Source organism: Myotis yumanensis, unplaced genomic scaffold (assembly GCF_028538775.1).
Source record: "Myotis yumanensis isolate MYYU_CA2020_CCGP unplaced genomic scaffold, mMyoYum1.0.hap1 SCAF_1, whole genome shotgun sequence".
Lineage (NCBI taxonomy): Eukaryota > Metazoa > Chordata > Mammalia > Chiroptera > Vespertilionidae > Myotis > Myotis yumanensis.
The window spans coordinates 30,683,526-30,693,467 of NW_027223752.1; positions in this window are offsets into that span (position 1 = coordinate 30,683,526).

The window sequence follows — 9,942 nt, forward strand, 5'->3', positions numbered from 1 at the left end:
GTGGATTTGTCTGTGCGCGTGTGCACGTGCAGTGGTGTGTGTGTGTGTGTACGGAGTGCCTGTGGATTTGTCTGTGCGCATGTGCATGTGATGCGTGCACGGGCAGTGTGGTGCGTGCTCCGGCTGCGCAGTGTGCGCAGTGTGTGCAGTGTGCGCAGTGTGTGTCCATGTCACTGTGCTGGAGAATGGAATAAGCAGTGTGTCCCGTTCAGTGCAAACCATCAAACGGGTACGGACATGAATGCTTAAAATTTAAGATCTGAATAAATTAATTTAAAAAGTTAAGATCTGTAAGTATGCTAATGTTCTTTTAGTTTTTAAGTACAAAGTGAGTTCAGTTTGCAAGGCTAAAACAGAGCAAACATAAGCCAATTTCAGCAGAATTGAACCTGGCACGTGTAACGACCTACACGTTCCGTTCCTTTAGCACCAACAGTGGTTCATGTCGTCCTTCTCCTCACGGTCAGATCAGAGAGTCCTAGGGTCGTGGGGTCGCGGGGGCGAGGCGGGCGGCGGGCTACCTCCCTCCCTGCGCCCGCACACACTGTAACGCTTGCGGGAGGGGAGGAGGCGGTACCGGGAGCCTCGTTCCGACTGAAACCGGGGAGCGGCGGGCGATGCTCTCTGCAGGAGACGCCTTAGGGGCGGGGTGAGCCGAGCTAAGGGGGAGACCAGAGAAAGGACCGGGGAAGAGCTTTCCTTCTCATTGTTACCAGGGACGCCCGGGTGCGGGCCTGCCGGCTTCCCGCCTGGGGTCCCCGCGCGCCGCACCCCCGCACCGGCACCAGCGGACGCGGCAGCACCGCCACCCCGGGCACGTGCTCGCGCACCCCACCCGCCCGGGGACCCGCCGGGTGCAGCCCCCAGAGGCGCCGCACGTCGGAAGCGGCAGCCCCCACCGGGTCCCGAGGGCGCGCGGGGCGGAGCGGTGGCCAGCGCAGCTCCCACCTCGGTGGACAGAGCCGGGCAGGGGCCCCTCGGGGGCTCGCCACCTCCCCGACCACTGCGGGCCAGGCGGGCGATTCCGGCGGCAGCCCCGGGGCGAGCCGGACTACGGCCCCTCCGACTTCCTACTTGTGTCCCGGAGCGCCATCGGTACCCGCCCCGCCCAGCCCCGAGCTCGGCCTGGCCACGCAGAACGCACGCGGAGGTTGGACTTGCTCTCCCCGGGGCCGGCTGGTTTCCTCCCGCCCCATTCCCCCACCCCCCACCCCATCCCCGCCCCTGCTGACACCCGTCCCGATCCCGGGGTGAGAGCATGCCCCCCGCGGAGAGGCAGTGGTGCCCTTGGGTCTGAGCCAAGCCGCGGCTGGTCCTGCACCCTGCGGGCACCGGGGTTTCCCCCTGTGGACGGGCCGGTCATCTCTCCAGTCCATTCCCTCTGTGCCCAAGCCTTCCAGCTTTGTGCCATCACCCTCCACACTCACCTTACATGCCACACGTCTCGCTGTCCAGCCCCTGCTTGTCTTCTCTCCTGAGTTCTATACTCTGGCCACACCCGAGTTTTCCCACGGACACGCCGCTGTTTCCCCCACCAGCTGGCTTTTCCCGCTGCCCAGAATGCACGCTGGAAACCCTCTACCATGCAAACTCCTACTCATCCCTCAGGACCCTGGTCAAATGTCCTCTTCTCTAGAAGCCTCCCCCACCCCACAGCAGGCAGAGTCCTGCCCCTGCTCTTAGTCGCGGTCCCTGTCTGCTGTCAGGACATAGGGTGCATCACACGGCAGGAATCTGCGTCTCCCTGACTCAGCTGTGCGGTCCCTCAGGGTAAAGCTTGCATCCCTATCACCTGTGCCCAGGGCACTAGTTGGGATCAAGGTAGGGGCGCAACAAATGCGATACATTTAATTTCCTCTCCTAGTTGTCCTTCCACCCAGGCATTCTGCCTGCCATCCCTTTTTTGGAGCTGGAAATCACCCCCCCCCCCCTCACCCCAGGAAAACAGCGCTGGCCCTGGGGCACATGGGCAGCAGGAGGTCCCTTTAACCTCCTCTTCTGCCTCTGCCCTTGGCTACCCCAGCCATTGGTCATTTCTCTTCTGGCCTCCACTGGGGCAGAGAAAAGTCCCCCATGGGGAGCTCACCCCTAGGACTCCCAGCCCCTGCAGGTCATGTCCCTAGGCCGGACGAATGCTCAGACGAAATGCTTACTTAAAGAGCATTTTGAAACTGACCCATTTCTTACCTACCAGAGGAGAGAGGAGGGGCAGCAGCTGTGTAGCAGGCCCCTGGGGACTCGTGTGAATTCTTAGGCAGAGATAAAGCCTGGCGGAGAAGAGGCAGTGGAGTTACCCAAAGCCTCTCTAGAAAAGGAAAAGAGTTTCTTCCGTTCAAAAAGCTCCACTCCCTGCCCCCATCAGCCTGGGATCTTCTGCACTTGGTCAAAGGTCCCCTGTCAAGTGGGAGGAAGCCGTGGGGGGCGGGCAGCCAGGCATCTTCCCCATCTGTTCTTGTTTTTCCTCTGGGATCCCTTCTTCTGAGACACTCAGGCCCATGACTTCTTACTCCCCACCCAGCCGTGAAGAAGACCCAGAATTGGGGGAGGCAGAACCCGCACACAGTGCTGGGGACAGCCCTGCACCCACCAGCTGGGCTCTAGCAGTTACTGGCTTGAGCAAGGACTTGTCTTCAAACCTCAGATCCTGCCACCTCAGAAGGATGTGAGCACAAACCTAGCACATAATTGTTACACACAAAAAATGGAGTACACAATTGGTGTGAACACAAAAAAAGGTCGCATAGAAAGACCCCAAGGAAAAGGGTAAGACCATCCCTCCCGTTGTAGCTTCCCCTCTGCACTGACCCTGAGCCACTCACTAGCTGCACGAGGCTCCCTTCCACTTAGGACAGCGGTTCTCAACCTGTGGGTCGCGACCCCTTTGGCGGTCGAACGACCCTTTCACAGGGGTCGCCTAAGACCATCCTGCATATCAGATATTTACATTACCATTAATAACAGTGACAACATTACAGTTATGAAGTAGCAACGAAAATAATTTTATGGTTGGGTCACATGAGGAACTGTATTTAAAGGGCCAGAAGGTTGAGAACCACTGAAGTCGTAGGAGTTAGGGGTAGTCTGGTGAGGAGGAGTGGGAGGCAGGTAGCAGTACAGCCCTGGGAGGCAGACAGACCTGGGCTGGGAACCTGCTCTGCTTCCCATTGTGTGTGAACTTGTCATGTCACCTCTTTAAGCCTCAACCGGCTCACACAGAGGGTGACAACGTAATTGGCTCTGTAAAGTTCCTAGTAAGTGCTCAGTAAAAGTTAGTTCCTCTAGCCCAGTGGTTCTCAACCTTCTGGCCCTTTAAATACAGTTCCTCATGTTGTGACCCAACCATAAAATTATTTTCGTTGCTACTTCATAACTGTAATGTTGCCACTGTTATGAATTGTAATGTAAATATCTGATATGCAGGATGGTCTTAGGCGACCCCTGTGAAAGGGTCGTTCGACCGCCAAAGGGGTCGCGACCCACAGGTTGAGAACCACTGCTCTATCCCATGCTCCTTCACCTGTATCCTGGATTCCCTACACCTTGACCAGCTCTGCAAGTTGCAGTTCCACGCCCCGGCCAGGAAGTGGCCAGATCTCTTTGTGAGATTGGGTTCGGATGAGAAGCTGGAGAGAAGAGGAAGGGGACAAAGACCCAAGAGCCTCAGGGCTCCCAGTAGGCACCTCCTCCAGGACGCCTTCCCGATGCACGCCTCTGTGCACTTGAGAACTACTACAGTGATACATTTATCCTCTTTCTCCCTCTAAATTGTGAACTTTCAAGGGCAGGGATCTGTCTCTTTCATCACTGCATCCTGGACCAGAGTTCATGGCGCTCCTGAAGGTATCCCTCAGGAGACCAAGGTGTGGGAAGCATGGCCGATTGACAGCCTCCAGCAGCCACGCCCCAGGACTATGTCCTGAAGGTTCTCCTTGCTCCCTCCATTTATGTTCCCCAACAGATCTCTGCACATCCAACCTGACCTGACACAGGGTTCTTGATTGCAAACCACAGAAAGAACTTCATTAACCGAAACAGAAACGCTTCTGAGAGCAAGGACACTGGGAGCTCATAGAATTGACAGGAAAATGGAGAATCAGGCACAGAAGTGGGCTGGCACCCCTGCCAAGGTCATAGTTCATGGCCCAGGAGCAGATCTTGTTAGGAGCTGTCCTGCTGGGCACCAGACTGCTGCAACCACCACTGTAGGTGACACTGACCCCTGCCACCCCCAGGAACGGTCCTTGGTCCTTGTGGACTCCAACTCCAGCAGGAGCAGGTCTGACCCTGACGGCCAGGGCCCAAGAGAATTGGCAGCTCCCAGATGCTGGGCTACCCCGAAAACAAGTGTCCACGCTCTCCCTGCAGCTCATTGCACACGGTTTTGGTTGAAATGAATTTAGAAAATGCTACTTCCCTCCTCCTCCTCCTCCTCCTCCTCCTCCTCCTCCTCCTCCTTCTTCTACTTCTTCTTTTTCTTCTTCTTCTTCTTCTTCTTCTGTGTCTGTTCACTCATTTAGTCATTCCTTGCATATGTTTGAGTGCCCTCTGTGTGCCAGAAGCTCCCTGGGGAAAGACCCACCCAGTAGTGGCATGTGTTTAGAAACCAGTTCTCCGCTACTGCTTGTGGCACTGATCAATTGCCAGGTGTGAGTACCCAGGGCTGTTTTCAAGCTACAAAGATGATGTCATTAGCCAGAAAGCTGGGAAGAGATTCGCCATCAGCTCTCCCAAGCTGGGGGCTCCAGCACAGACTGTCCTGCCCTGGGGGAGTTGACACTGCAGTGGGCAGTGCATGGATGTTAATTTAGAATAAATGACTCTTTCAATCTGAGTATCACTATTTTCACTGTGAAAGTCATAGAACCACCTGGCCTGTGTGGCTCAGTGATTGAGTGTCAACCCATGAACCAATAGGTCACTGGTTAGATTCCCCGTAAGGTCATGTGCCCTGGTTGTGGGCTTGATCCCCAGTAGGGGGCATGCAGGAGGCAGCTGATGGCTGTTTCCCCCTCATTGATGTTTCTATGTCTCTATCCCTGTCCCTCTATAATCAATAAAAACATTTTTTTAAAGTCACAGAACCTATGATACAGCCCACTAGTAACACAAAAGGAAAAAGAAACACCTCACACTTAAGGATCCTTCCATTTATCACCCGCCGTCTCCCACCCTCCAACACAGTTCCCTCAACAGTCATCCAAGGGGGGGGGGGGGCGGGGCGGAGAGTCTGCCCCTCAGCTTGACGCTGAGCTTCCAGATGCCACCCGATCCTCTGTCCTGCCTCTTGCTGCCCTAAGCCAGTCAGGGCCTTGAAACACCCACAAGACCGCCAGTGTGAGGAGCACTCACTCGGCGTGCCTGACAAGGGCTGTACAAGACCAGCCGCCGGCCTCTGGAGGGCAGTTAAGCCCTCAGAGCTGGGACAGAGGTGTAGCTCCGGACCCTCCTGCAGACCTGCGGCCATCCAGAGGGAAAGAACAGGATTCCTGGGATGTTTCTCAGAGGCATCGGGCCAGCTATGTACGCACCCCACCTGCCCCACCTTCAATCCAGATCCTGGGAAAGGGCGCCAGGAGGAGGGTGAGGCCTGTGAAGAAGCTGGAGTTGGGGCAGGAGGCCAGAGCCAGAGCAGCAGCGAAGGGGTAAAGGCAGGGCTTCCAGAAAACCTGACCTGGTTGGCTCCCACCCAGCGGCTCCAGCCTGAGATCTCATCCCCTCCCTTCCACACGGGTGCACGCGCGCGCGCGCACACACACACACTGCACACGCACGTACACACACGCACGCACACTGCAAGCATCTGGGCTACAATCTCCAGGGGGTGGGGTGGGGGAGCGAGCTGCCCTCCCTCAACCTCCACTTCCTGAATAGGAGGGGCTGGGGACCCAGGCCCCCACCAAGGTCAGTGTGAGGTGCTCCAGCCTGCAGAGCACGGCTGAAGGGTCCCTCTCAGCTCAGGGTGGGCGCCCTGGCCGCCACAGCAAACCTGTGTCCTCGGTTGGAGGGGGTGGTGGCTTCAGGGCTCAGTCCTGTGGAAAGAAGGTCACCAATCTTGTCTGGGATCCTGCCCCCCCCCTCCACTCCCAGCTCAGTGGCTCCTGCTGTTGCTGCTGCCCCCCTTGCTGTAGGGTGGGGTCCTGATCCAGAGGCCAGCAATCAAGGCTTTTTGGATCCTTTCCTCCTGGCCTCTCTCCACTACACTCCAGGGCACTTCTCATCTCCTCTGCTCCATTTGGATAGTTCTCAGTCCAGAAACTGAGAGGTATCTTTGCCTCGTGCCAAAGGCCTGCAAACATTACCCAGGAAGTCAGAGGACCAGCGCCACTCGATTGGGAAACAGACTTCCCAAAGCTCAACCGGAGTGAGGGGAACGCCCCACTAACTTCACGCCGCGTTTCTCCAACCTCAGCCATGTGTGCCCTGTGGTCCGGGACCCGCCTTCACATAACGCCGCTTAAAACCAGGTGTAAGCTCTTTATTTTTGCAGCTTTCTTATAACGAGTATCTGATTACAATATCTACTTCCCATTCCCTTATCAGAAGCTCTTGGGGCCAAATGTGTTTCAGAATTTTTCAGATTTTAGAAGTTTCTAAACTGTCCATGATAAACCTCCCCCAGCAGGTTCCGGGATCAAAAGCATCCAACCAGAAAGTATGACAAAAAACAAACAAAAAGAAAACACATATACACACTCTCACAGCTCTGCCGAAAAACACAATATTCCCTCCACAGGATCAGTCAAGACTCTCGAGGGCCTCGCAGAGTTCCGACAGGCCAGGGCTCACACATTTATGGGAAACCTTCCAGTTTCCAAACCTTTTTTTTTTTTAATCCTCACCCAAGGTTATTTTCCCCATTGATTTTAGAGAGAGTGGAAGGGAGGGAGAGAGGGTTGGGAGAGAGAGAGACATTGACGTGAGGTGAGAAAGACACGTCAATCGGTCCCCTCCCACATTCACCCCAACCAGGGCCCAGGGCTGGGGATCAAAACTACAACCCTTCTGTGCGGGGGGCCAACATCTATCCACTGAGCACACCGGCTAGGGCAGCTGTGGGCAAACTAGGCCTGCGGGCTGGATCCGGCCCGTTTGAAATGAATAAAACTAAAAAAAAAAAAAAGACCGTACCCTTTTATGTAATGATGTTTACTTTGAATTTATATTAGTTCACACAAACACTCCATCCATGCTTTTGTTCCGGCCCTCCGGTCCAGTTTAAGAACCCATTGTGGCCCTCGAGTCAAAAAGTTTGCCCACCCCTGGGCTAGGGCTTCAGAGCCTTCTGAATTTCCTAATGACCAACAAGGGCTGCAGCCCGGCACTGATTTAACACGGCAGGGCCGCGGAGCGCAGGGGTTCTGGAGAGCAGCATCAGCACCGTGCACAGAGACAGCGCCTGCTGAATCCGTGGAGTGGGGGCCCTGCACGCACCCCACCCGGTGTGGGGGGCTGCGGGGCTGGGGGAACGCAGAGCCTGTTCACTCAGCCAGCCCGGGTTGGGGTCTGGCTTTGCCCCTCGCTGGCCGGGACATCTCTGGCAAGTTTAACCTTCATGCATGGCAGTTCCTTCATTTTCCAAAGAAGACAATAGAGTCATGTAAATAAAAATAAAGACGAGGCCCTGGCTGGGTGGCTTAGTTGGTTAGAGCATAGTCCCGATACACCAACGTTGCAGGTCAGGGCACCTAGAAAAATCAGTCAGTGATGCCCAGTGGTTGAGCATCAACCTAAGAACCAGGAGTTCACGGTTCGATCCCGGACAGGGCATATGCCTGGGTTTCGGGCTCAGGCTTGATCCCCAGTAGGAGCATGAAGAAGGCAGCCGATCAATTGTTCTCTCTCATCATTGATGTTTCTATCTTTCTCTCCCTCTTCCTTCCTCTCTGAAATCAATAAAAATATATTTTTAAAAAAGAATCAATGAATGCATGAATGAGTGGAATAACAAATTGATGTTTCAATCTCTCATCAATAAATAAAAATAAAGAATACTACAATTTCAAATTTCCAAGACACAGCAGCAGCTTTAGTGAGATTTTTTTCCCCCGACCTTCCTCCCCAGCTGCCCTGCTCACCTGGCGCCAGCCCCCGCGGGCCCCGAACCACCGTGACCCAGATCCCCACCAACCCTGGAGCCTGGCTGCCCGGCTCGGACGCAGAACGCACTGCCCACTGCCGCCCAGAGCGGGACGGGGCCCCGACCTTTAGTGAGAAATTTTGAGAAACATTGTCAGACTGCATTTTACAAAGGAGCAAATGAAGGCCCAGAGAGGTGATCCAGAAACGGGTCTCCAGCGCCCCCTCTGGCGGCAAGAAGCATAGGCTCTGGCCTCGGACCTCCCTGGGTAGGCCAGCCTCTCCCACTTTCTTGCTGTGTGTGTCTGGGACTGTTACTCGTCTCCTCCAAGCTTCCGTGTTCTCACCTGTAGTGTGAGGATAACAGCCCCCACTCAAGGGCGGGGTGAAGGCGGCCAAGGCGATGCTTGCGATGGGCTTAGCACAGTCTCTGGGGCAAATTCATAGCAGATGTTCAATGGACATTGGTTTTATGGGGCAAGTGTGTTCCTTGGGAGCGTTTCTTGGTTAAATGAGGGGCAAGCAGAAGTGTTAAGAACTGCACTGTCCTCTCGAGTTAGCATGGAGACACTGACCCGGGACAAGCCCATACATTTCTCAAGATGTCACAGACGTGCTCTGGGGGAGGAAGCCTGTTTGGATTTGGCCCTGACCACCAATTTATAAATCCTGGGCTCCTAAGCAGGTAAGGCCAATGGGCTCCAGGCTCCACGCTGTCCACACAGCCTTGTAAACACGGGCAACACTGGTTGTTTGTTCTTCCTGAAAGCATGTTCCCACACACGTGCTGTTTATCGTCCTGCACGGAAAGCCCCTCCCGTGGACCCAGAATCCACTGTTTACTTCGTTTATTCACCGTTGATTGAGCAACTCCTAGGAGCCCTGGGATGGGATGAAGACACACACCCAGCTCCCTCCGACCTCCCGGGGAAGCTGGCCCTCGCACCTCGGGGAGCAAGGCAGCCACCTGAGGGAGGTGCACCCCTCGGTCTTTGTGAGTCTGTCCTTGGGGCTCCCCTCACCTGGCTCAGAGGCATCAGGGTAAACAAGACGGTTCCCTCTGCCAGCTTCCCAGGGCAGGGAGCCTATGCAGGGAGCTGGTCTACGGCCCAAGGCTGCCTTGCTCTGAGAAACACAAGGAGTGTGTTGGGGTTGGGGGGGAGCCTCAGGAACGCCAAACCTCAGAAAAAGGGAGAGAAGCAGCAGGGTGGGGGTGCGGGGCTCCCCCGAACCAGGGACAGAATCCTGGGGCTGGGCGGTGAGAAACTTAGGCTGGGGTGAGTCAGGGAGGGGCTGTGGGAAGCAGCTGGGTTGGCCCAGTTCCCAGTGGGGAGATGGGGCCAGACTTGTTTCCAGACCCGAGAGCAGGGGCCCGGCCAGGGGGCGCCAGGCCTCGCCTTCCTCCCCGCCCGCCCCACCGGCAGGATGGAGTGCTGCCAGGGAGAGACAGGCAGAGCCTTCCAAGCAGCCAGGGGCCGGTGGGGAGGGGACCCAGAGCACCGCCTGCCAGGGACATGTCAGCAGGGCCTGGCACAGTGGCTGGCGGCCCCCAGACCTGGTCTGGGGTGAACTCCCACTGGGATGGGGACTCTCTGGGTCAGATCACTCGCCTCTCCTCCCAAAACTGTTTACCAGTGCATTTGACTTAAAAACAAAAACCCACTCATGCAACAATGATCAAATGCTCGGAGTGCCTTGGTGAATCGTGTCTTTCATGACAAAAGGTTGCGCAATCACTTGCAACAAGTCTGTGACTTACCCCGTGGGTTTACCTATAGCACAAGGTGGGGGAGGGGGATTCCGACCCTTTCCCGTTGGGAAGAGTCCCCCGAAGGATGACCTGCTGCACGTGCACAGGGCCAAGGA